The sequence below is a fragment of the Psammomys obesus genome, unplaced genomic scaffold, assembly GCF_907164565.1.
Source record: "Psammomys obesus unplaced genomic scaffold, mPsaObe1.curated_primary_1811, whole genome shotgun sequence".
Taxonomy (NCBI): domain Eukaryota; kingdom Metazoa; phylum Chordata; class Mammalia; order Rodentia; family Muridae; genus Psammomys; species Psammomys obesus.
Genome location: NW_026594083.1, coordinates 1009341 through 1034537, shown reverse-complemented (window position 1 = coordinate 1034537; position 25197 = coordinate 1009341). Strand labels below are relative to the sequence as shown.

Here is a 25197-nt window from a genome sequence, read left to right as displayed (position 1 = left end):
CATACATAAACACATGCCCATACACGTAAGCATGGAAGGAAGTAAACAGTGCCGGAAAGAACTTCCTCTTCCATTCATGACTGTCACATGTCACACTTTGCTGAGCTCTTGAAAGCTGCTTCTGTCTCTGCTCTCATTTGATTGACAATCCTAGATTATCAATGAAATGTTAAATATTCTACTTTATAAGGACATTTGAAAAGCAACAATTCTTCAACTTTCTGCTTCTATACTCAGGACCTCCCTGGTTCTCTTCCCTAAAGCTATAGCATGAGGCTAATTCCATATCTGAGGCCATATCTATTTCCTCAATGTGAATTATGAGCTCTTCTCCTTTTCTTGGTGAACACATACTTTAAATTTATTTTCTATGCATGAATACATTTAAACACAGCTTTTCAGTTTCTTTCTTTCCACAGGCTATTGAAGTACTTCTAATAGCATGTATCAAACTGAACTCAGGCTTCTCCCAACTACACACATAACTCCAGTTACAACTCATCCTTCCTCTTCAGTCATTATTTAAAACATTTCTCTGTGTTTCACTTTCCTCACTGTCAGTTACCTTGTGGTCACTCTCTAGTCTACCAAATTCATCATTTTAACATTGAAGATGTGGAAAAAAAAAACGAGCTTCAAGACACAACAGGGTAAGTCATTCTCATATTCAACTGCTTTTTCGCCATCTCAATTTATGGCAGTGTTGAATTATGAATTATACTTCATAATGCTATTAAGTATATTCTTTCCTATATTTTGTGATACCTCCCCTCTGCCTGTCTTGCAGTTTCCTTTAAGTGTCTTGGTGTTCTAACCATAATCCATCCCTTTAATTGTTGGTTACCAAAGCCTGGTATTCTGGTCTTCTCCCCCACTTTTCTCAAGAATCGATTTAAAAAAGAAACAGGAAACAACCTCGGAACCTGCCACAGAGGGCCTCTGAAAGCCTCTGCCATGCAGACTGTCAAAGCAGATGCTGAGCCTGATGGTCAACTGACGGGCAGAGTGAATGGAATTTTATGTAAAAGTGGGAAATAGTAAGAGCTGGAGAGGACAGGAACTCCACAAGGAGAGCAACAGAACAAGAAAATTTGAACACAGGGAACTTCCCAGAGACTTATACTCCAACCAAGGACTATTCATGGAGATAACCTAGAACCCTGACAATGCAGCCACTTCTGATGAGAACTGATAGACTAAGATCAGAAAGAAGGAGAGGAGGACCTCCCCTATCAGTGGACTTGGGGAGGGGCATGCATGCAGAAAGGGGGGAGGGTGGGACCGAGAGGGGAGAAGGGAGGGGCTTATGGGGGGATATAAAATGAATAAAGTGTAATTAATAAAAGTTAAAAAAATGGAAAAAAGAATTAAAAAAAATAAATAAATAGATAAATAAATAAATAAATAAATAAATAAATAATTAAACAAAACAAAACAAAACAAAAAAACATTCTTCCACATTCAGGATTTCTTACATCATCAAATACCTAACAGCACCTAGAATTTCATGTCTACCTCCAACTTTCTTTATGAAGTTCATGCCTCAATTTTTGATACAGTACCACATTCGAAATATTTAGGAAGAAAATATGTCATAGCTCAACTCTTGATCCTCTTCCACACAAGCTTGTCTTCCATCCTTAGCTGGCTTAGTGAGTTACGTCAGGAAGTGAATGATGCACACCTGGAACCTAACAGTCATCTTTTGTTCTGACCTCTGGCTCACCTCTTAGATACAATTCCTCACAGAATCTTGTCAATGTGACATCCCAAATTACATTTATATTAATTAGATCAGACACCGACACATAATAAATGTAAAATGTAAACAATATTAATGTAATTTTAATAAAATATCTTCCAAATATTTCAGTTGTTATTGCTAATTATTCTCATATCTTATAAGATGTAGAAGAGAAACAAAATAACATTTTTTTCTTTTGAAAATTATTTTAGTTCTACGGATTCCTTAACTTGACAGTAATGCTAAATTCAAAAAAATTTTCTAGTGATGGTGTTTTTAGTTTTCAAAATTTCAAATTGTTTATTCAGACAAGGGCTCAGTCTAGAGTTCCTGGCCTGGAAATTTTTATGTAGATTAGGCTGACATTGAATTTGAGGTGAATCTCCTATCTATGGCTTCCAAAAGTTGGGATTATGATATGAGCCAATAGCTCAAATTTCATTTATTTTTAGGTAATACATAATAACAGAAAATCCTGAACATTTACAGACTATATTTTAACATTTGCTATATATATTGTATAAGTCAAGTTCAAATGAAATAAGAATATATATATGTATGTCAATTATTTATTATGATATATTTAAGGTTCTTTCTACCACGTTAGAATTATGTAGTACATTATTTTTCTATGTATGAATGATATCTTAAGTAAAGGTTTTTAAACTCTTTAGTTTTGTATAGACAAAGGTCATCTTGTCTGATGTTTCAATGCTGGTTTGCTAAATCTTTAATGAATTAAGTTGTTTGGTAACCATTTGTTAAATTTTATGGGTTTTTTTTTAGAACAACAGAGGATATTCATTAATTCACAGAAATTCTCTCTGAGTCACATGTGTGTACAAATGAGATTTTGATCAAAGAATAAAAGAAGGATGGATGAGAAAAAAATTGAAGTATAAGAGAACAAATTGGTAGTTGGATGGAAGCTGTATAAAATGAAACAGATCAACAGCTATAAAAATGATGACTTCTTTTTAGCAAGTGCTGTAGTAGATTTTCATATTCTGAGGGATGAACTCAAGTTATCCAAGTGCAGACAAGGACAAAAGACCCTTCAAAACTGTATGCAATAGTGGTCCTCTACATGCTTTACAGTTAATGCAAATGTAGAGTATCCAAAAGGCACTTGAGGCTGCATGAGGAACGTTGAGACTGAGATCGGACCTTGATATTCTTTAAGATTCATTGCAAGAGATCACTAGTATTTGCAGTTGTTAGCATAACTGAAAATAATCTGTTCATTCATAAAGGTTAAGTCTTCACGGAATTTGCATGATGGCTACAGATATTCCCCCAGATTAGGAGAGGGTTGAGATTTCTGCCCGCAGATGGATTGTAATTCATATCGTATAAGTGATACGATTTGCCAATACACAGAGTTAGGAGAAACACAGAAAGATTCTCTAAGTATGCATTTCATATACCAAACATCCTTTCAAAGACTAGTTTCACCAAATAGCAAAAGACAAATATCACAGGGAATTGAGTATGCTATGTAGAGATTTATGTTAATTAGCAGTGATGTTAACTAATTCCAATTTTAGAAATAAATCTGTTTATATATATTCCAGTTTGGAGACTAATTCTGCAAGCCTCCGAATCGATGGCTTTCTTAGAATTCAGAACAATTTTAATGCTAGTGACTTTAAGTCACCATAGTGAAAGGTATACTTTCAACACTCTAATTTAAATGAAGATGCTCAAACAGCCACAAAAATAGCTAAAATAGGCTAAATCTAATCTATCCTCTCTATAGTAGGCTAATTTATATTTAACATCTTACATTTAATTTATATTAATAATTAAATTTATTGTTGTTAATTTATTGCTTTAAAATAAATTCTATTTGAGTTATTATCAATTAATTAATAATTTTGATAGATTATTTTAAGATCTGCATTTTATTATTTTTTTGGTTTTGAAATTCTATGATTGAGTTTCATAAATAAATGACACTAACTGAATGGTATTCAGGAGACAGAGTACTAGTATGAATTATATCAAGAAGGGATGCATTCTATATGAATAAACAGAAAAAAAAAATCATTTGAGTTTGGCTAATGCCCTAATACATTGAAACGCTCATCTTGGTTTTTGACCTGAATAGCTGAGGAATATATTTTTTCATTTCTGAGAATATATATATATATATATATATATATAATCACAAATATGATATAAAGATAATATATATGATATATATAATATATTTAATATGATCACAATATTTCCCCCTTCTATTTCTTCTCACCAACTTCTCTCATACTTCCTTCCCTGTTTCCTTGAAATTCATGACCTCTTTTTATCCCTAATTGCTATTGCATCCATATATATAAGTAATTAAATATAACATGTCCAGTTAGTGTAATGTTTCCTGTATGCAGAATGGGCCCCAAAGCATCAATTAGTGTGCTCTTCCTGGGGAAGACTACCTGTCCAGCTCTCAGCTTCCCTCGGTTGCTGACAGCTCTAGGTGTAGGCCTGAGGCCTTGTGGGTATTCATGTTCACTTTATCTTGTCTCTCTTGGTCAGTCTTTTCAGCTTATGTTTTGGCATGTTATAGTTTTGAGACTTCATGGGTTTAGCTTCTGATATTATGAGACGCTATCTCACAGCAAACTTCCTGGCCCTCTAGCTTTTAAAAATCTTTCCACCCCCTTTTCTGCAACAGTTCTTGAGACTTAGGCTCTCATATTTTAAATGATACTTTGTGACACGCTAAAAATTGATGAGGCCCAAGATAAATTTTATTTACCTCTCACTTTCAGTAATTTTAGAGAGTGTATTTATTTAATATACCTACTGGGCTTCATTTTCAAGTCATAAATTTCATTATGAAATATATTTCTGATAAATAATTGAATTTTTCTGAAAAAGTATGTTTTATCCACTGCAGACATAGGTTTTTCACCTTTCAAAATGCTGTTAGATTCTCCAGTTAGTGTCTTTTGACTGAGTTGTAACCTTTATGTGTACATTTATCATCATTTTTAATTCTTTCAAAGTGCAACTACAAATGCAAATAAATGGCCGGTCCTGTTCTTTTTAGATTCCCCACTTTTCTCCTTCTACCCACACTCCTACACATGTTTTTTGGTTTTTCCCTTTTTACCTGCTAGCTTTAATAAGCTGCCAAAACATGATGTTCCATACAATGCTTTGCCAAGGATTTCACACTCAGTCCTTCTTGTAACACAGTCTTGCAGTATATTCTAAACATTACACAGATTCCCCTTGAATTTATATACATTTTACGGTACTTCTATTATCTGGTTTCTTCTGTAAGACATTTATGGGCTGACATATCTTTCTGGCAGATTCTTTGCGTGAAAGCACTCTAAGCCATGTTGTCCCTATACCTCTTCTCTTTTCAAGTCTTTGTTCAGTCCCTTCCATGTTTATCCTGATTTGCACATGTGACATAATTTGGCAAATGTGACACTAGAAAATACTCAGTAAATTAAGGATAAAAAAGTGCCTCCTTGGTGGGTTAAGCTTTTCTAGCTACTCTTGGAACCCATCCCGCACATCTAAAGAAGCCCAAAGCAGTCAGTGGACTGATGACTAGAAGCTTCTGCTTTCACTGCCAGTGTAACAGCATTAGATAAAGGTATCAGACACTAGGACCACTCCACTGAATCCCAAGCTCAGTGAGGATGCTCAAGTTGTCTCAGCTAAGGCCAACTGAATCTTGTCCAGGCCGGCAACACAACTAGAGCAAATTTATAATTGCAAAGACCGTAAAAGTTTGTTGTTGAAAGCCATTAAGTTTTGGTGAATTAGCTGAATTAAATGGTAACTGACAGATTTCTTCCAAGTAAAGATTGAGCTGCAAATGCTGTTATTTTTTCCCCCATTCTTTTCAATGGAAAGAAAAGACATGCAGAATAAAAGGAACTCTGAGAATTATTATAGTAATACACTCCACCTTCTAACACATAGACAACTGATAAAGTGAGTTACAGCAATTGTCTAGATTTTGTAATAAAAATATAAAGATGTGAGTTGAATAAAAAGTTTAGGCAATATCTTGGCTATGTTAGAAAGCGATAAAGTAGAAATATGAGGGAAAACTTAAAGGACTGATATTCAGATGAGATACTGTTTTAGATTAATAAGATTTTCTTACAGGTCAGAGAAAATACTTGGGAAAAGTTTTAAAAAGCATTGCAATCAAAGGTTCTAGGGTTGAACGAATGTTACTCTTCACGTGGGCTGAAGGTGTTATCAGGTACCCCACAGGATTTAAATAGAGAACCAACAATAAACATTCTATAGGAGAATGTAAAAATATCCAAGAGGGAAGGGGCCAATCTTTAAACAGAAGGTAGTTAAATTTCACTACAGTAAATGTCATATCAGATGCCAATAGGACAATGTCTTTTAAGTTGTGAAGAAAAACTATTTATAAATCTAAAAAAATTTAATACACACAAGGTATCAATCAACTGTATTAACCCTTTTAAGATAAAAAGCACTTGAAAAAAATTCACAATTTGCCTCCATTTACCTAAGTATAAACTTATTTTGAGGGCGCAAAGACAGAAAAAAATAATAAAGAAATGGGAATATAACAAGAGGCACAGATAGAAGACTGCCCTATTCAAGCAGAAAAGAAAAGATATGTTGATATATTATATTCCAAAGATAGCTGAAAGACACAGGCACAAACTTAATTCAACAGGAGAAAAGCTCAGCTCAGAAGTCATCTTGATGCCATGAGTTTCAACAGAAGAGTTCACAGGTGAGAGAAAAACAAGAAAATACAATTATTAATTAGAAATCCGTTGAAAATCCCACTTTTTTCTTAGAATAAAATCTACCTTTTTATCACTAATGGGAGAGAACTAAAGTAAAAAAAATAGAAGAGAAAATAAAAGGAGGAGAAAAAGCACACATCCAGGAACATGCAGAGTAGCTTCCAGATCTGAGAATGCCACTTAATAGATGCGAAGCTTCTAGTTGGGCACTGGGTCAATTTCTCCATAGTTGGTGATATGAGAGCTCTTTTCAGTAACAGGCCTTAGTGTCAGGTTGTGGAAGGTAACCAACATCTTTGATAAGAGTCTTCAGTGTTTGAAATGGGTTGTCTATGAAACATCATTGGCCAATGACTTAACTCAGAAATGATTACACAAAAATGTAAAGGAAAGTGCTTGCATTTGATAATAGTGACAATAAGGAATGAGAAAAATAAATACAAGCATTTCATGACAAATTACTATGTGATAATCAGGGGTCCTGTGGTTTGACAGCTAATCTATTCTTTATGGCTTAGGCTCATTGACTGGGTATGTGGGAGGCTGACGCATATGTGTCTCTGAGTTTAAGGCAACTTGACCGACACAGTGAGTTCCTGAACAGCCAGAACTGCACAGACAAAACCTATCTCAAAAACGAAAACCAAGCAAAAAACAAAACAAAACAAAAAACCCAAATCAATAACAATATAAATATTTGTTGAAATTACCTCTTACAATTTCTTATAATCAAATTACAGATACAATATATCACAAGAAATGAGAGTTCTAGCAGTAATGAACAGTGATAACAATGGTCTATTTTTATAATGGTCTATTTTTGATAATAAACCCATCAAATTTGTGAATGAAAGAGCTACCATGTAAACGAAAAGGAAAATGCAAATGGTTCATTTGGAAGTGAGACTAAGAGTAAAATACTTAAAACTGGCATGCACACTCTCAATTTACTAATTACCAGTTTAATTCATTATTATCAGGAATGGTATTTAGGTCTGTAGAGTTTTGTAGAGTCTTGTAAACATGTAATATGTGGCAAGATTACTACCTAGGGTTACCCTTCTTTTATTTAATGTTGTTACTATGTGTGTTTGAATGTGTTTGTGTGTGGTATATACACAAATGTTTGTGGATGTGTGTATGGATGGGGAGGCACAAGAATTAGGCTGGGTGTCCCGCTCCATTACTCTCTTATTCCTTTGAGAAACAGTCTCTCATTGAACCTAAAGGTAGGCTGGTAGCCAAGCAGCTTCATTGATTCTCTTTGACTTCGTCCTCCCCAGTACTGAGGTGATGGGCACCCGCAGCTGAGCAGGCTTTTTAGGTACGTACAGGCGATGGTACTCAGATCCTCATGATTACTCCTGCTTTCCCCATCTACCTTCAGGTTCTGACTCGTCTCTTAGAGAGTTGTGTTAGTATTTCTAAAACTTTACAAACTGGCCTTTTAACACATGGTTTCATTGCTATTTCCCACTTCAAAATGCATTCATCCAAACCGGGATTTCTTTCCTACTTTCTTAGATTCCCCTGCCCCTGCCCCCAACATGTACTTTCTAAAAATAAAAACAAATAAATAAATGAATAAAAATAAACGGGGTTGTGTCTTCATGAAGTTTAAGTTGCTTATTTAAAAGGTAAATGCATTTTGGGTACTGATATGTCGGAACAGGTTACTATATTATTTTTCTTGTGGCTGTTTCCAGTATTTCCTTCTACACTCCAACCTCCCATCCCTCACAGACAGAAGCTTTCATTCACAGATACCAGACGACACTTTTCACATCTATTACCAAACTCAAGTCTAAAATTTGTCTTTCTGACAATGACTCCTCTTTTATTCCCTTATCGTGGTGTAGTCACAAATGCTTCCCGGTAATGCTGTATGTGACATCATTTCTTTTTAGCCTCTGGTTACTTGACCATTTGTAATGAAAATATCTTTCTGGTATGTTTCATCTTCTTCAAAATTGATGATCTTTTTATAAAAGTACTTGCATAAACCTGTAACGGTTAATTTTAACTCCCAAATTGGTGAAATAGAGAGTCGTCTAGGGCATCATTATAGAGGCTCACAATTGGATGTGTTTTTGAGAGCATTTCCAGAGAAACTTACCTTCAAATAGAAGCCCTGATTTGACCATGGGTAGAAAAGTCTTATGGGACAGGTTTCTGAACGGAATTAAAAAGGGAAGAAAGTAGAAGGGAACCAAATGGTGCTGTTCTCTTTGGCTGCTTCCTCTTCCACTGAGGTATCAAGTGGCCTTCTACTGCCACAGAATGGGGTGCCATGGTTGTGTGTGCTGGGCCACAATAAACGAGACATTCAACCATGAGCTAAAGTTCATTTTTTTAAGTTACTCTGTGTCCAATATGGTTGCAGTCATGAGAAAAATCATTAATATAACAACTAGATCATTTCTATACTTAAAAACCTAAAAAATCCCAGCAAATCACGACTCTATTGATTTATCCCTGCATCAAAGTATAGTATAGTTAAAACATAAATACTATCTCTATCTGCTTCCTTTCCTTGTTATTTCTCTCGATCCTTTTGTGTTTAATTCATCATGTGAATCCAGGTTCATGCCAAAATTTTGGTAACACATGTGTACCAGTCTCCAATAGTTTCTAGTTAAATCTCAAAAGGGCATGGGTTTTGGTAGTTTTATTTTCATTCTGAATGGACCCCTAACTCACTAACTTCAACTGACATTGAAATTGAAGTCTTCTAAGAAGAGTCTTGTCTGGGCAACAACAAATTAAATGGCCCTAAGGCAAATAATGTTACAATGAGATCACTTGGCTTTTAGTCTTTTACATATTATTTCAATAAGTTATTTTTAGACTAAAGATTGGAATATACCCTTGGAATTGAATACATTGGTTGTATTTGCAAAGAAATACACCTAAAAAGAAAATACAACACAGCTTCTATGCTATGTGGAAACTCAGTTCTTTGAAAAAGTTATAATGAAAGCCTAGTAAAAAATGAATGTATACCTTATAAATTATTTGAAATTAAAGACAGTGTTCATAAAGATTCAATTGCCTGACACTGCAAATTAAATGAGAACAGATGAGAAAACAATATCGGTTATGTGCTAAACCCTTACTACAGTTAAAGGGATAATAATCATTGCTTCAGCATGATTATTTGAAAATATGACTTTTTGTACTGTCAAAAAGTGCTAGAAAAGAAAGTGATACTAGAAAGCACACATACAACTAATCCTGAAAATTCTGTCTTCTTGAAAAAGCAGTAAGAGAAGCAGAAAAAATGGAGACCTGAAATGTGGAACTTCTAAAATAAAAACGTGATGTTATGTATTTGTGACAATGTTTTGATAATGAACTGAAAACTAAGAAATGGCCTCAGGGAAACAGAAGCCTTTGAAAATAAGAATGTCTAAAAAGAAAGGGTTATCATGTTTGATGAAAATGACATTTTTCTTTGTGTTTAAACAAAATTAGCTAGAGTCAATTTATCTAGTTCTCATTCCACTCTAATCACACACTTCACTTTTGCCAAATTTACTACATGAGGTAGAAAAATGTTCTTTAGTAGTCTTCTGCTAACTTTTAACTGCAAATATCAAAAAAGTGGAAAAAATGTTAATGAGCAAAACCTTATCAACCAAAGTCCTTAGACCCAAAGAGTGCCAGCAACAAGAGCAGCTCTGTCTGACTGCTCTGATTACAATAAAGGAATGCCTGCAGTGTGTATTGTAATGATAGACACATGCTGCAAAATAGACCATTACCTAGACCTTGAGCCCAGAAGATGCTGTATGCCTCTGCTGAGCTCCATCTAACATGGCACATAGCACAGGTCTCAGCACAGTAAACCTGATTCCTCTGGACGTTTGCACTTTAGGTCTTCTCTCCCGCAAAGAAATACAATTTGCTATACATTTGAAAGCAGACAAATTAAATATGGAAACGAAATGAAGTGGTAAGTAAACATAAATTTTATTAGTAAATTTTCTAGCATATTTGAGATTTCCCTAATTTTCAGACATTACAATAACTGATCTAGCAAGTCACGTGCTTTTTTTTCCTCTATTAGTTAATATGCACTAGTTTTGGATGTTTTAGAATGAAAGGTACTGAAAAATAATTCATTAGGCCCTTCAAAATACTGAATTTTAAACTGAAAACTATACACTCAGATTTTATGGAAATTAGTATTCTTTATATGAAATCCCCTTTGTGTGATTGCCAAAGTATTGATTTTAAAGTCTTGTTCTCACAAGATCAGCCTGCCTCTCTGATGACTTGCAGGTACAGTGATAAATTTATTGAGTTGGATTCAATATATTTGCCATGTGTCGGCTTCCCCACCTCCATTTTTTGATTAGAGAAGTTATTTAATACCTTTAAGTATAATTTTTCTAATTATAGCTTGAACCACAAATCCTCTAAAATCTCTTGCATTATCACTTAATGAACTCTATAAAATTAAAGAATACAAGAAAGAAGATGTAAAGGAGAATTCACTCTGGCAACTCTCCATTGGAAAGAAGATCACTGCAAATAGAATTCACTCTAAAGCAATACATTTAAAATACATCCTTAGACAGTATTTAGAAAACAGGAAGTCTAGTGCAAAATCCTCCATCTGTCAGTTAATTCACTATGCTTTGATGACATAAAAAGTGTTGTTAAATCTGCTTTTGATAAAAAGTATGTCTTCAGTGCTGGCATAGTTTAACATAACCACAGGCTTTATACATGTGGCCATAGTGACAGGAGTTAGGCATGTTTAGAGCACATATTCAAAAGATTTTGGTATCTATAGTAAAATTATGTACACAAAATCAACTAATATAAATCAGTGTGAGGAAAATGTTTACTGTATCCAGTACCTGAATCATGCATTATATAAATGTATACATGTATACACATATACAGATATAGACATATGGATGCACACACACACACACATATACAATATACATTATAGAAAGGGTTACAGACAATGTGTTATTCCCATTTCTTTTTTGTTCGATTATATCATTTTTCTTCTATTTTTTTCACTCCACTCCTTTAAAAAATGATGGCATTCTGAAATGGGCTGCTAACAGCACTAACAGTCTGGTTACAACAAATAATAAATGGCAGAAAAGAATCACCAAGAGATTTGTCCATCAGATGAATTTTACATTAACTACCATGCATGATGAAAATGTTTGAATTTTGGTTTAATATGCAAAATTTTCAACCAGTCATAACATATATATTTTTAAAGCCACTGGATCTATTTAACATAGCTTCCAAAAGATCATATACTCTGTTATTCTTTAGTAAGAAAATTTGGTTTTAAATTCATTCATCTGGACAGAATAAATTTTTCTTTTTATTAACTCCAGATACTCTTTAGTACTGAATTTCAAACAAAATATTTTCACATGGAAAACTACTGGGAGACATCTACATATTCTTTTGAATTTATACTTCATATAGGATTTTTTTTATATAGGATTTGTAATGGATCATTTCAAATTATACTAGGGTTATGTGAATGTGACCAGAAATGTAAAGTCCTTGATGCCATTCCCATGGCTCACTTACTCTTCATTTGTCTACCTGAGTCAAGGGGACTTGTCAGCTGACCTGGTCTCTTATTTGATGACACAGTTGGCCGGCCAGCTTAGAGGTCTTCTCAGACATGTGACTGGAATGGATTCGGGGAAGGAACCCAAGAAAGATAATATGCAGAAAATGAAGTTTTAAAACATCCACAACAACAACAACAACAAACTAGGTCCTGATTCCAATCAGTTGGGGTAAGGGGCTGCAAAGGGGAAAGGCAAAGGTATAATGTAGAAGGCACAGGAAACAGAAGAAGATTCATTAGGAAAACTGCGTGTTCCTTGCACTGGAGACCTTGGGGGAAGCACTTTGTCATTCCAAATGACAGGCAACCTACACACAGGCAAAAGGAAATGAGGTAGGTTTATCCTAAATTGATTGAAACAATAATGAAGGAATCTTACATTTTATTAGTAGATAATTCACTCCCTCTAGAACCCCGACTCAGCCACAGAATTGGAATCCTTGGAGGGATAACATCCTATGTATTTCCCATCTCCAGAAAAGTCTTACTGTCTCTTTGATTCAGTTGCTGCTAGGGTAATTGAGGCCCGGAGATGAGTTGAACACAAAGTTTAATTAAAGCATCTTTATGACTCCAGATACTGGAAATACTTGGACTGTGCTTTAAACCACATGATGAAAGGTGGTGTTGCTAACCTGGGAGGATCAAATAATTTGAATTTTCACCCTGGGACAGAAGAATGTCTAAAAGAAAAGTCTCTATCACCAAAACATCAAGTTTGAGGTGACATTTAGTCTTCTGTGCATCTAAGTCCAAGTCCTTTGAACACTGTGAGACAGACTCTGATTTGGTTCCAATTTGCTGATATGGAAACTGAGGCCAGTTAAGAGGCTCTCGCTTATTAGTTGGGGGGATTGGTAATAGAATATGACCAGTGTGCCTCCTATTTCCAAGTTAATTATAATGATAATAAAACAGTGTTGCCACTAGACAGATTTGCTTTTATACTGATAACTCTGAGAGAGTTCAGTACATTTGATGCATCATTTGCTCAAAAATGTCCCTTATAATTTTTTAATAGGTTTTTCTTTTTCTGACTCTAAGCACATGAAGTAGAGAACTCCACAAATATTTCAATGTATGCATTTTTTTTAACTATGTACTATTCCACGCGTTGAAGGTTCATGTTGTCCATCTCATTCTATTCTCTCCAGGACATAAGTAATCTCTTCTCTCACATATTCATGTTGTGTATGCTCTTTTCTCTGATAGTCGTCAGCTGCCATCTTAGAAACTCTGCCACTGTATGTCACACTGCTTATTTACACTGTTTGATTCCGCTGAAAGACTAGGCTTTCACTAGGCACTTTAGACCATAATGGCAGAGTACTGTATTTCTATTTGTAACTTCATTGTCTCAATCAGACAGCAGTTTAAGATCTTCATATGGTAATTCAGGACTGTCAAAGCCTAGCACTGCTCCTCATGATCTGTGCTGTTTGAACAATTGATCAGGTCCTTTGTGCTTCATTCCATCATGCAAAGTCAACAATATCACACATACAGTTAACCCTGTGGAGATGTGGTGGGGAGTAAACCAGCATTTCCATGTAGGGCACTTAGTCTGGCAGAAAGTAATAAGTTCCGGCTAAATATTTTTGGCCAGTCCTCAGCTCATGTCATCCTTTTATCCTGTGAGGTGTGTGGATCCTGCACATCATACTATTGAGGAAAAATTTACATAAAAACATTAGGTCTCCTGTTTAGCCTTTCCAGGCATCAAAAACATTACAAAATAAAAGTGACAAGACTTTCCCCTCTGCATACGCAGCAAAATTGTTCCAAAGCGCATGTGCTCTGAAATATTCAAGTACTAAAATGCTAACAACTTTCCAGTGTTCTGCCTGCCGAGCTCCATGCCCAAATCATCTGCAGCAGTTAATTAACTGCCTCCCTTTCAGGGCTTGAAAGATTTAAGAAGAAAGGAAAAGCTGGTGTATTTAGAGGGAAAAGATCTGGGGCTTGCCAGTCACTGCATTTGAGAAAGCATGCAGGGAAAAGCATTTACTAAGTGAACCCTGTTTTAAGCACACAAGATAAACATTTTTGTAAGCAGCCAGAGAAGGGACAGCAACACCAGGATTTCGCCAACTTGCTTTTGCTCCTAAATCGAACTATAAGCACCAGTCTGAAACAGGAAGTTTGATTTAATACTCCTTGCTTCAGTGCTCACAAACACCTCAGACCTTCTGCAAGCCATAAGACTTACTTCTCAAGAAACATGCCATGGCATGGAATCAATGAGAAAACAATTTGTACACCAAATACAAGTGGACATAATAGTGAAGCAGAAGGACTTATTTAAACTGGAAAAGCCCAGACACAGAATAAATAAGCATCTTGGCAGTGGAGCCAGGAACAGACATGAGTGCCTGTGGGTTTGGGAATGTGCTTCGCTGCCGGAAATCATTCAATTATCAAAATGCTTTCCTCCTGAGACCTACAAACAGCAACCTTGGCTTGTGCTCAAATATTAAACATTAACGATGTTCTCCTGGTGTTTTTGAATGACTGTAGTTGCTAAAGCTGTGGCCCAGTGTGTGATAAAGAAACGGCCACGAGGGAACTTTGGATAGAGTTTTGGTGAAAATGATACTGACATCAGCTCTCAGCTCTACTTTTTCCAAATAAGATAGAAAGACTTTTTGGTTCTGTTTTTAGAGAGGTGACCCGTGCTTGTTTTTATGAGCCTAGGAGTTTTATTCATTTCTAGATATCACGGGATAATTTCACTATTTTTTTTGTAAGAGATAAAACGAGATCAAGTAGAAGGTTGACAGAAGTATATTGAGTGATGCTCTGTGTTCAGTAGCTCTGATGCAGAGAGTTTCAATTTTATTTTAGGCCAGACAGAAAAATATCAGGAGGATTGAAAAGAGAAATATTGTGATGCAATAAATAAAGATCACTTTGGTGAAGATGTACAGCAGGGTTTAGGGAGTGCTGTGGAAGCATGGCGACCAGTTAATCTTTTGCTTCAGTGAACTGAAAAAAAGTTGAAGGTAGCTGGCCCTGAGGAGATGACTCAATGGAATGAGATAAACCTTAAATTCAAGAACATTTCAGAGGCTCAGTAGGACTTGTTGAAATATAAAGAATTGGGACTGATGGAAAGGAGCAAATATTGACTACTCTTAGATTTTTATAATATAATGTTATGCAACTATGTCTAAGGAGCAATTTGAATTTTAAGGAAGTCATGTATAGGAGAAAATGAAAGGGAAATGATTTCATCTAAAATACTTTGTTCTCCAGACACAGTGTGGGGCTGGGGAATGGTGGAACTAGGAGGAGACAGTGTGGAGCCAGAATTGGGTCCAGTCCTGTCCAAGCTTGGAAATCTCGACTCTAAATCTGTAGGAGTGGGCACCCCTCCTTCCCTTGTCTGTAGCCTGCATGTCTCTTTCTCCCAACCTTTGCCCACACCAGAGGTGATGCACATGCAGCCAGGTTAAACTTTCTCTCTTCTTATAAGGTCATGTCCAGCAAGCACTATACAAATAAGGCATTCCCAGAACCTTGTCCCCAGCCAATGATGTATACTCATCCTTAAAAGCCTCTACCTATTCCTCAAATTTTTAGTCTTTGTTCCCTCAAAGAGAACTCCTTGGCAAATCCTGCCTCCTGAGAGTCTGGAAAGTCTGTTTCCATTGTGCTCACCCACTCTCTGAAGTCTCCATCACCCTTGCCATTCCTGCCTTCCATATCCTTCCCTAAGGATCTTCCACCATGGTTGTACAGAAGACCTGGCCAGGAAGGACAAAGGAAGAGGAGCCCAAACAGCAACACAGGATACTGCACAGTGAGAAATTACAAATGTTCATTTACCCACTATGATTTTCTAATCTTTTATTTTTATTATTATAAGAATTTATTTGTGGACCAGCAAGGAGGGTAATACATATGCTTGCTGTATGGCCTACTCATTGAATTCAATCCGCAGGAGATCCACATGATGGCAGAAGTAATTTTTGGGCTGGAGATATAGTGCAATTGCTAATGGTTTGTTTAGCATGCCTAAAGCCTTCAGTTTCCCATATGTAATGGACCTAAGTGGAAGAATTGAGCAGAAGTTCAAAGCCACACTCAGTTACTCTGTGAGGTAGAGTCCAGTCTGTCTGTTGTGTACCAATATCTTCTGAGATACAATCTTCCATCTTGGAGGAAGTACCTTGAGAGACAGGATGTCAAAAGAAGCCTGACATCCTGAAAGGCACCCTGCAAGGAAATTCTTTAAACACAGAAAGTACACACTTGCACAGCTTCAGGAAGTAATTGAAACTGACCAGATTCACTAGGTTCTTCCTATGTAAGCCTATATAACAAGTAAGAACTGCCAAGAGACATTCTTAGAGTAGCTGAACTGTTACTCTCTCACTCATGTTGGGTAGAGTAATTGGTGACACAGCTGTCTTTGAGTCATTTCTGCTGCTCTAAGTAATCCTTCATGCATATTCTTGTAAGGGAGTCTAATAAAGCCCATTGCTTCACCAAACTGGACTTTGGTGGTATCCTTAATCTAGTCTGTCATCATTTGCTTAGCTGAGGTGAACAGTCATTTGTTCATTTCTCCTCAGTAAGAGTGTCACACAAAAGAGGGCCATATGAAAGGCTGTGATAACAACAATAATAACATAAAGAATATATTTTCTTGTAGTTAAAATGTGTTCAACTTTTACAAATGTACCAATGTAGGACTTAATGCTTGTAAAAGCCTGACCTCACCTGTCAATACCCACATCTGTATGCGGGAAGGTAAGAACAGACTTTTGAAACTACTCTCTAACCTCCTCACCTGCGTTGTGAAAAATGCTTGTCCAGCCCTCATACACAAACTGAATAAATAAATGTAGAAAATTTCAAAATATACCAAGTTAAAATAGACAAAATCATCATCATTGCCATTAGAGTGAAAGGTGGTTATGTTATGATATGTTTTTCACCAACCTCTTATCCTGAGAGCTGCTGCGTGCATACTTAATGAAAACCTTTCTAAAACAGGTGACAGATTTCACGTCTGCAGGGTTGTCAAAAGCTATTCTCATAACGTCTCAGCAAATAAGACTGCCTAAACATGAGCTGAACAAAGATAACAGCATTGGTATGCCAACAAGGAAACCAATGAAACTCTAGTCCTACACAAAGAACTACAGGCAACTAAAGAATGCTGAGAGGGGAAGAAATAATCTTCCCCTGGGAAGAGCACTTGGACAGTTTATGTCATACCACACGGTCAGCGCTGAAAACATACTTCGAAGGAACATTATATAGACAGAATAGGGCATATAGACATATATACATACATATGTAGGTGTGTGTGTGTGTGTATGTGTATTATGTAACAACAATTAATAAAAATGAGGCAACGAATTTGAAAGAGAGCAAAGGGGACTATATTAGAGGCACTGGAAGAAGAAAATAGAAGGGATAAATTATGTAATTATATGTATATACATATATATGTAATATATATATACATAGGTATAATATGTAATTATATGTATATACATATGTATAATATGTAATTATATGTATACACATATGTATAATATGTAATATTATGTGTACATATAATATATGTATATATATGTACATATATATGTAATATTATAATCTCAAAAAATAAAATAAAAAATATATTTTAAAAAGTAGGTGATAAATGGCAACTCCAGTGGCATACTCATTACGTCTCTGTATTTGTCTGGTATAGAAAAACCTAATCTAAGCCGTACGAGTCTTCCTTTACTTAATGCACAATGGTTTCAGTTTGCACACCTTCTCATTTCCTCTGGCACTTGAAATCACTGGTGGATCATCAACAAACACTTAGTCTCTAAGTGTGAAGAAACAATCCAAGAGACATATAAGGACTTCAGTTTTATTTGGTTTGATTTACAGTGCCAGGCATCCTTTCACACATTCTGCAGTTGGGTGAATTTTAGCTCATATTTCTAAAATCATTGTATCTGTATTTTCCTTTAATTACTAAAAAATGCAATGAAAGAAAAGTGTGAATGACATTGGTATACATTCTGTTGTTTTTAATTCCAAGATTACAGATGTGCTCTGAGGCACATTGTGGAGAGAAAAGAAATAGATAAGGCCAAGACCTAGGGAACATTCAGATGGATAACAAATGGTAACTAGACAGAGCATAGACCGATGAGATTTAAAAATAAAATGACAGGAGACTAGAAAAATATGTAAATTTTAAGCTCATTTTCAAGTAATTTTGAGCATCCAATACACATGATTAATTTTTCATGTAGAGGAGATACTGATGTAAACAAAAACTGTCGCTTTTTTTAGTAATTTGCAAAATGATTGGATCTTCACTTTTAAACATCTTAATTGCTCAACTTTGGTAAAATGAACTGTGTTTTCACGTGAAGACATTACATGATAAAATAATTTCACACTATTCAAATCAGTCATTTACAAGGTTAAAAGTCATTTGGAAAGGATGGCTGAGGGGTTCTTTGACGGGTGAGAGGACTATTAAACTTCGTAAGTATTTAAGTAATCCATATAGTGTCCAGGTACACAGCATGAAAGAATGAGAAAAGATGTTTGTAGTATGCCATAGCTACTAACAACCTCCACTGTTGCCACTGGGAAAGCTCTCACTACCTGGGGCATTTAGAAGGCTTCTAAATGTCTTAAGGAATGAATTGGAGGACCTTGTTCTCCTAAGAACACATGTTATTTTTTTGCAAGAATATATTTTGGCTCATCATAAACATTTTTGGAAAAAAGTTTTTGAAGGTATGGGAAGGAGGAGTTGGGTCTAGCCACCTACAGCTTGGATTTGTTGTAAAACAGAAGGTGACTACTTATGTTTCCTTAGTTTGAGGTTTTCCTCCAAGTCATACAGAAACTCTCCCATGTTGGCTGTAACAAGGATTGAAACAACATTAAAAGTCAAAAGCACAGAGCAAACTGATTTGGTCTGGGGAATAGACTTGCCTGAGATATGAAATTCCTGCAAGTGCTAAATCTTAATAAAAGTGACAGAAAGAGGGTGTAATTAAGGAGTTCACCTGAGATTTCAGAACTTAGAGCTTCTACAACATACTCTCATAAGCAGTCTTAAAGATGACTGAAAACTCACATGTGTGAGCCATCCGGATTGTTTTCCAAGTGATTAAGTTAAGTGAGACTGGTTAGTAATTCCCGTTCAGCCATTTGTTTCATTGAGTGGTTTGAGTTGCTGTGTGCTTTAACATCCCTACAATTCAACTTTCTAGTGCACCTTGTGGAGGAACTTTTACCTGGTTTTCTGTTTGTGTATAATTATCTCATATCTGCACTGAATGAATGTGCGTCATTCCTCCCTTTGCAAGTGGACATCGAGATGCTTACATATGAGGTGAATAACTGAATGATAATCAAACGGCATGTGAAAACACAGAGAATAATAATTTGAATATAGCAAATAGGTAAAATATTATTATATTTATTTAAAGAGTAATCAGTATACCCTCCAAAGGCACTATCCTCTATTCCACACACCATCAGAAGGAATCTATAGCAACTGGATTGATTCACCCCTTACTCATAAGAGGCCAGAATGAAAACACAGCTTTTCCTCTTATTAGTCTCCTTCCCACAATCCTAGTTGCAGTTTAGCCATTCAGACAAAATGACATTGTTCCTTGTAGTTGATTTTACCACTGAGCTACGTCATTTTCCGATTCAACACGTAAGGGCTACATTAGGCAATCTATTTGTATTGTCAATAAAGTGGTGTTTATATAAGCACGACAAAATTCTTCTGCACCTTAATCATTAGTGTCACTGTATTTCACTAGTTACTACGTGGAAGCAAATAACTGCTCCTGAAAGACAGGTAAGTGCACACGCAGGCTTTCACACCCATACTAACACTCTAGTAGCGGTAGCCTCTGCAAGGAGATTTCAGTAGTCTGAACTTAGTCTCAAACTGCGTCATGTCAAAAATTAATCACTTCTCAGATCCCAAAACCCTGACAGCAGGAAGTAGTGCAGTGAGAGAATGATTTCCCTGTACGTGAGGTGACATCTGTCTGAAAGCTGGGTTAGGAAGGAGTCTGGACCATCTCCTCAGCACGAGCCATTCATGCGGACTAGAAGAGGGCATACACTGCAGCCTGAGGGCTCTTTCAGGATTTGGGTTGTATACTCTGGTAGAAACGGTAATAATCCAAGCATTCTTTGGCACACCAGTTGTATGCATTGATCGAAGCCTTCTAAGAAGCATGGTTTCCATTGTGATAGTTTTTCCTTTCAACTCCACAAACAATTATAGTTTCGTATGTTTAATAACAAGATGCTTCCAGACACACATTTAAATAATGAATTTCTGGACGTTCAAGGGAACAAACCAAAACTTTACATTTCTTTGTCTTTGGTTAAAATTGGAAAAAGTCACCCGTTCCTCTCAGCCTGCAGATGCAGGGCACATGTGTTCATTACTCCCCTCATAATTTGAAGCAGTTCAGGAGACAGGGCTGGGATTATACTTAATGAAACCAGCCTGACCATGTTAACACAATTGATTAAAATGCTGGAAACTAGTTACAATTTGGTATTAACAAACAATGTGTAAGCTGTGAATGAAAGGAATCGATCTTCCATAGATTCATAAAGAGATCTCTTTTGTTCTGTTTTAGAATGTGGGGCAAAAGTTAGCAGCCTGTTAATGGAACATGCATTACTGAGGCAGTTGCAACAATGATCATTGATAAATGAATGTCAGGATCTTCACTCACTGAACTTTTTACTTCTTCTGAATTTTGTCATCAAAGTATTCTATGAATTCTAATTAGACTTGACTTTTTAAAAAGGCATAGAGTGTACTCACTTTTTGTGATTTTTTTAAAGGGGATCTGATAATCTATTAATGGAGACAAGGTGATAGCAGTATCATGGTTTTTATTTGTTTGTTTTCCTGTGTTTCTGAGGTAGTATCTCCAAGACCTGTTTACCTAGAACTCAATTCTTCTGCCTCTGCTTCCTGAGTTCTGGGGTTATAAGTACTTGTTATCATCCAGACATTATCCTATTTTTTTTTCTTTTTTAAAACAATATAAAAAAGATGTGATGATTAATCTATGTTGTCAGCTTATCTGGATTTTAGAACATAGCAAATGCAGTGCTGGAAGCATCCCTGAGAATTTTTCTCTCAGAAAGGTTTAGTTAAAGAGGTAAATTCTACCCTGAATGCAGGTGGCACTAACGGATGTACAGAGTCCAGTAATGAAAATGGAGAAAATTAGCTGCAAACTAATATTCATTTCACTCTTTTGCTAGGTATTTTGTCAGAACAATAAACAAATGCGTAGTGAGAGTTTTGGTTTCTTAAAAAACCCAGTTATGCTATGTGATTATGCTTTTGTTCTTGTCCCAAGTGTGGGTCAAGAGGCTACTTTACAGCAGGTAATTATGATTTGCCTCATGCACGAGTAGGAGCGTGATCTTTGCCAGCTGCATATGGTTTAATTCTCGAGACTTTGGATAGGTTTTAAGTGGGAGAGTCTTGAGAGGGTCTGCAGAGGATGCTGCTTCCCCTGCTGCTGTTCTAGTTCGGCCCGCTACTGTGTTCGCTATTGGTTGATTTGGTGGATTGGTGGATTGGTGGATTGCTGGATTGCTGGATTGCTGGATTGGTGGATTGCTGGTTTGCTGGACTCCTCGATACTCTGACTACTGAAGATTAGATTTGCTCCAAGGAACCCAATGGTCCTAGTCAGCAAGCAGTAGCCTGTAGAAGTCTATGCCCCCTTCCCCACCTAATCTTCTTTCGGTTCTACCTAGTGTTGGGAGGTTGGAAGGGACTAGGGTGGAATGAGGGTTGGAAGGAAGGTGGATGTATAAGAACCCAATAAAATAGATTTAAAATGTCTACAGAAATTGTAACTAAGTGCTCGCTTCGACAGCACATATACTAAAATTGGAACGATACAGAGAAGGTTAGCATGGCCCCTGAGCAAGGATGACACGTAAATTTGTGAAGTGTTCCATATTTTTGAAGAAGAAAAAGAGAAAAGGAGCAAAAAAATGTAAATAATAAAAGGAAGTTGCACAATTTTTATATTTTAATTTTTGACATTATAATAGAATTACATCATTCCTTCTTTTCCTTTTCCTTCCTCCAATTCCTCCCATGCAACACTTCTCAGTAAAATTTGTGATCTTTTGTGTGTGTGTATTCCTAAATATATAAATACAACGCGCATATTATTTGTATATATGCTTTCAGGGATAACCAATGGCTGTCATATTCCTTGGGAAAGACAATTTCTTATGTTCTCAGCATTCTTTTTGTTTTAGCAGTTCTTTGTTTAGGGTTGAAACCTCTTGAGCACTTTTTCCTTTCATGTTAGCATGTTTGCTAGAGTCGTCCTTAGTCAAGTCATGGTTGGACAGCCATGTTGGTGAAACTTCATTTATGAAGATTCTTTGACATTTCTAGCCCTTGTAATCTTACATCAAACTTCCTGTTCTCTGGCTTTTAAAATACTTCTGTCCTCCTCTTCCACAATGATCCCTGAACGTCAGTGAATAAGTTATGATGTAGATATATTAGTTAGGATGAGGCTCTACAACATTGCATTTACCCTTTGCAAAGGGAAGTTTTCTTGATGAGGGGTGAGGACTACAATTATCTGTGTGTTTAAGGGTAAATATTTATAATTTAATTAGTGATTATGTTGGTCTCATAAAGTGGAGGTTCTCCTCTAAAATCCATGAGTTACTAATCCTAGGTAGCTGGGTAGGTTTCCATTATCAGGAATGATTTCTCTCTTGTTGAGGTTGCCTTAGGTCTAAATAGAAAGGTGTTGGTTACCTTGAAGTTATGCTTGCTGCTACTACATCCTTAGAATTATTTTGGCATGCTTGTCATTGTTGCGGCTCATAGACATTATACCTGGCTAGGTCTGCTGGTTGCTTCCCTCCATAGGAAGCTTGCATGGTGGTGTCTTCTGGTATTGTGAAATCTAGCTTTTTTTTTTTTTTTTTTTTTTTTTTGAGACAGAGTTTCTCTGTTAGTCTTTCCTGTCCTGGAACTCACTTTGTAGACCAGTAGACCATGCTGGACTTGAACTCAGAGATCTGACTGCCTCTTCCTCTAGAGCTCTAAGACTAAAAGGTAGCACATTTTTAATGTAGATAAAAATGTTCTGATTCAGTAGGTCATTTCACCTGTGCTCTACATTGTTGTAGGCAACAAGTCCAAAGATAATTGAATGTGTCAAAAAAAAAAAAAAAAAAAAACAACAACAGACTTTTCTAGATTTTAACTTTGAAGTTTGTGGCTTGGTATTTATTAGTTTTAGCTATATCAGTCTTTTTCTATAGGTACAGTCTTTCTTTGTAGGGACATATGGTGTTTGAGCTAAATACATTATGCCTTCTCAAATTACAATTTTCAAAGCCTACAGAACATAGAAATTCTGTCATTTTATAGAAAAACAGTTTGAAGTTGTAATCTTTTTACACTGGTCCTGAGGGAATGATACATTAATAAACAAATGCTGAAAGCAACTTGAAGTAATTTGTGTTTATTTAAACATACTTTTAAACCTTTGATCCGGGGATTTTGGCAAAATGTGAACTAGTATGTATCTTGATTTTTAGATTTATGATTGATTTCTAGTAAATCTTGTGCACAACGGAGAAATGTGGAAGCTATACTTCCAGGGAAAGAAAATCCTTAAAAGCCTTCTTACTTGTTGAAAGTATCCAGTGGAACTCAAATGTACAGATTGAAGTTGACTCTGAGGCAGGAATGGTGTATATAGCAGACCTTGAAATAGTCATATAGATAGGAACCTGCCACTCTTTCTGCCAGCCTGGTTATAGGGCTGTAGTAAACTCTTGGTCTATACTTGGTCACATTGCCCTCTCTACCTCTGTTCCACATTCAGTTAGTCTGTTCTAGAGCAATACTTTCTCTGTATTGAGTTCCTAGATTCTAGTGTACAGAAATTTTCAAAAATCTGTTAAGTGGTTTGATTCATTAATGATTTTTAGACACAAGCTAGACAAGTAATGTGTTCTTATTTCATAGGAATAAGAAAAAGGCTCTTGATGATAAGGTTGAGTTCTGCACGATCACATAACAAGGCCGCTGTACAACTGACACTGCTATCCTAGCTTCCTTGTGCTGTTTATGTTTTTAATGGCATGTTCCGATTTTCTATACGAGACAGCTTACAGACTAGCTTTCTAGGCCACAGATAATGACTAGAATAGGAGTTTAAGATACAGCAGCATCCACATTAGCCTCTGACTGTGATCTTGTTAAGGTAGAAGGTTAACACTCACATTAATTATAATGTTGCTTTGCACTAGTGCTTTGCACTAATGTTGCTTTGCATAATCTTGATTCTAGGTAGATACTAGTTATTTTGAGCCTTTAGGCTGTTTCTCTCACTCTAACTAAACTGCTTTTTTTCTTTTTTTCTTAAAGTGTGCGTACCATATTTAAACATTTAACTGCAACAACTTCAACCAGATGCCAAATTAAATTGAAAAAGTTTTCCTGCATATCTAATTTTATGATGCCCTTACTGTATTTCATATATATATATATATATATATATATATATATATATATACAACTGACTTCCTTTTATCTTTGCTGTCGCCTTTTCAAACATTTGATTTTTGACTTATATGTCAATTAAATTCTTTCTCCTCAGGAAGAATATAGTGGCCATATGTGAAAAATGTTTTACTTCATAAACACAGGCACATATCTATTTACATTCTAAAATTAGGACCAGGTATGCAAATATGATGCTGACATGTACAGATTTACTGTGTTGCTTCCCTACTTAAAAACTTGAAATAGAGTTTATTTTGTATTATTTTTCTTTGTTACCTCATCTTGAACTGATTTAGGCATATAGTAAACATCTCAGTTTGACTTTGAATGCCATTTTTTTCACAAACATTTTAATGTAATGCTGTCCATACCAACATTAATATTTTGTGTCATGTCACAGCAGCACCAAGGGAGACTGAGAGCTTCAGAGTGAATTCCTTCACAAATTAATCACTACCCTGGCTTGAAGTACAGTTTG

General features: G+C 35.9%; 1 protein-coding gene and 1 non-coding gene across 2 annotated transcripts in view; one reads left to right on the top strand and one right to left on the bottom strand.

Moving 5' to 3' along the window:
- Robo1 (roundabout guidance receptor 1) overlaps positions 1-25197 on the bottom strand; it is a 740394-nt gene that overhangs the window by 582513 nt on the left and 132684 nt on the right. The window lies entirely within an intron of this gene.
- On the top strand, positions 22029-22135 carry LOC129684650 (U6 spliceosomal RNA). The gene has a single exon (XR_008721376.1). It is a non-coding gene; the product is annotated as a U6 spliceosomal RNA (small nuclear RNA).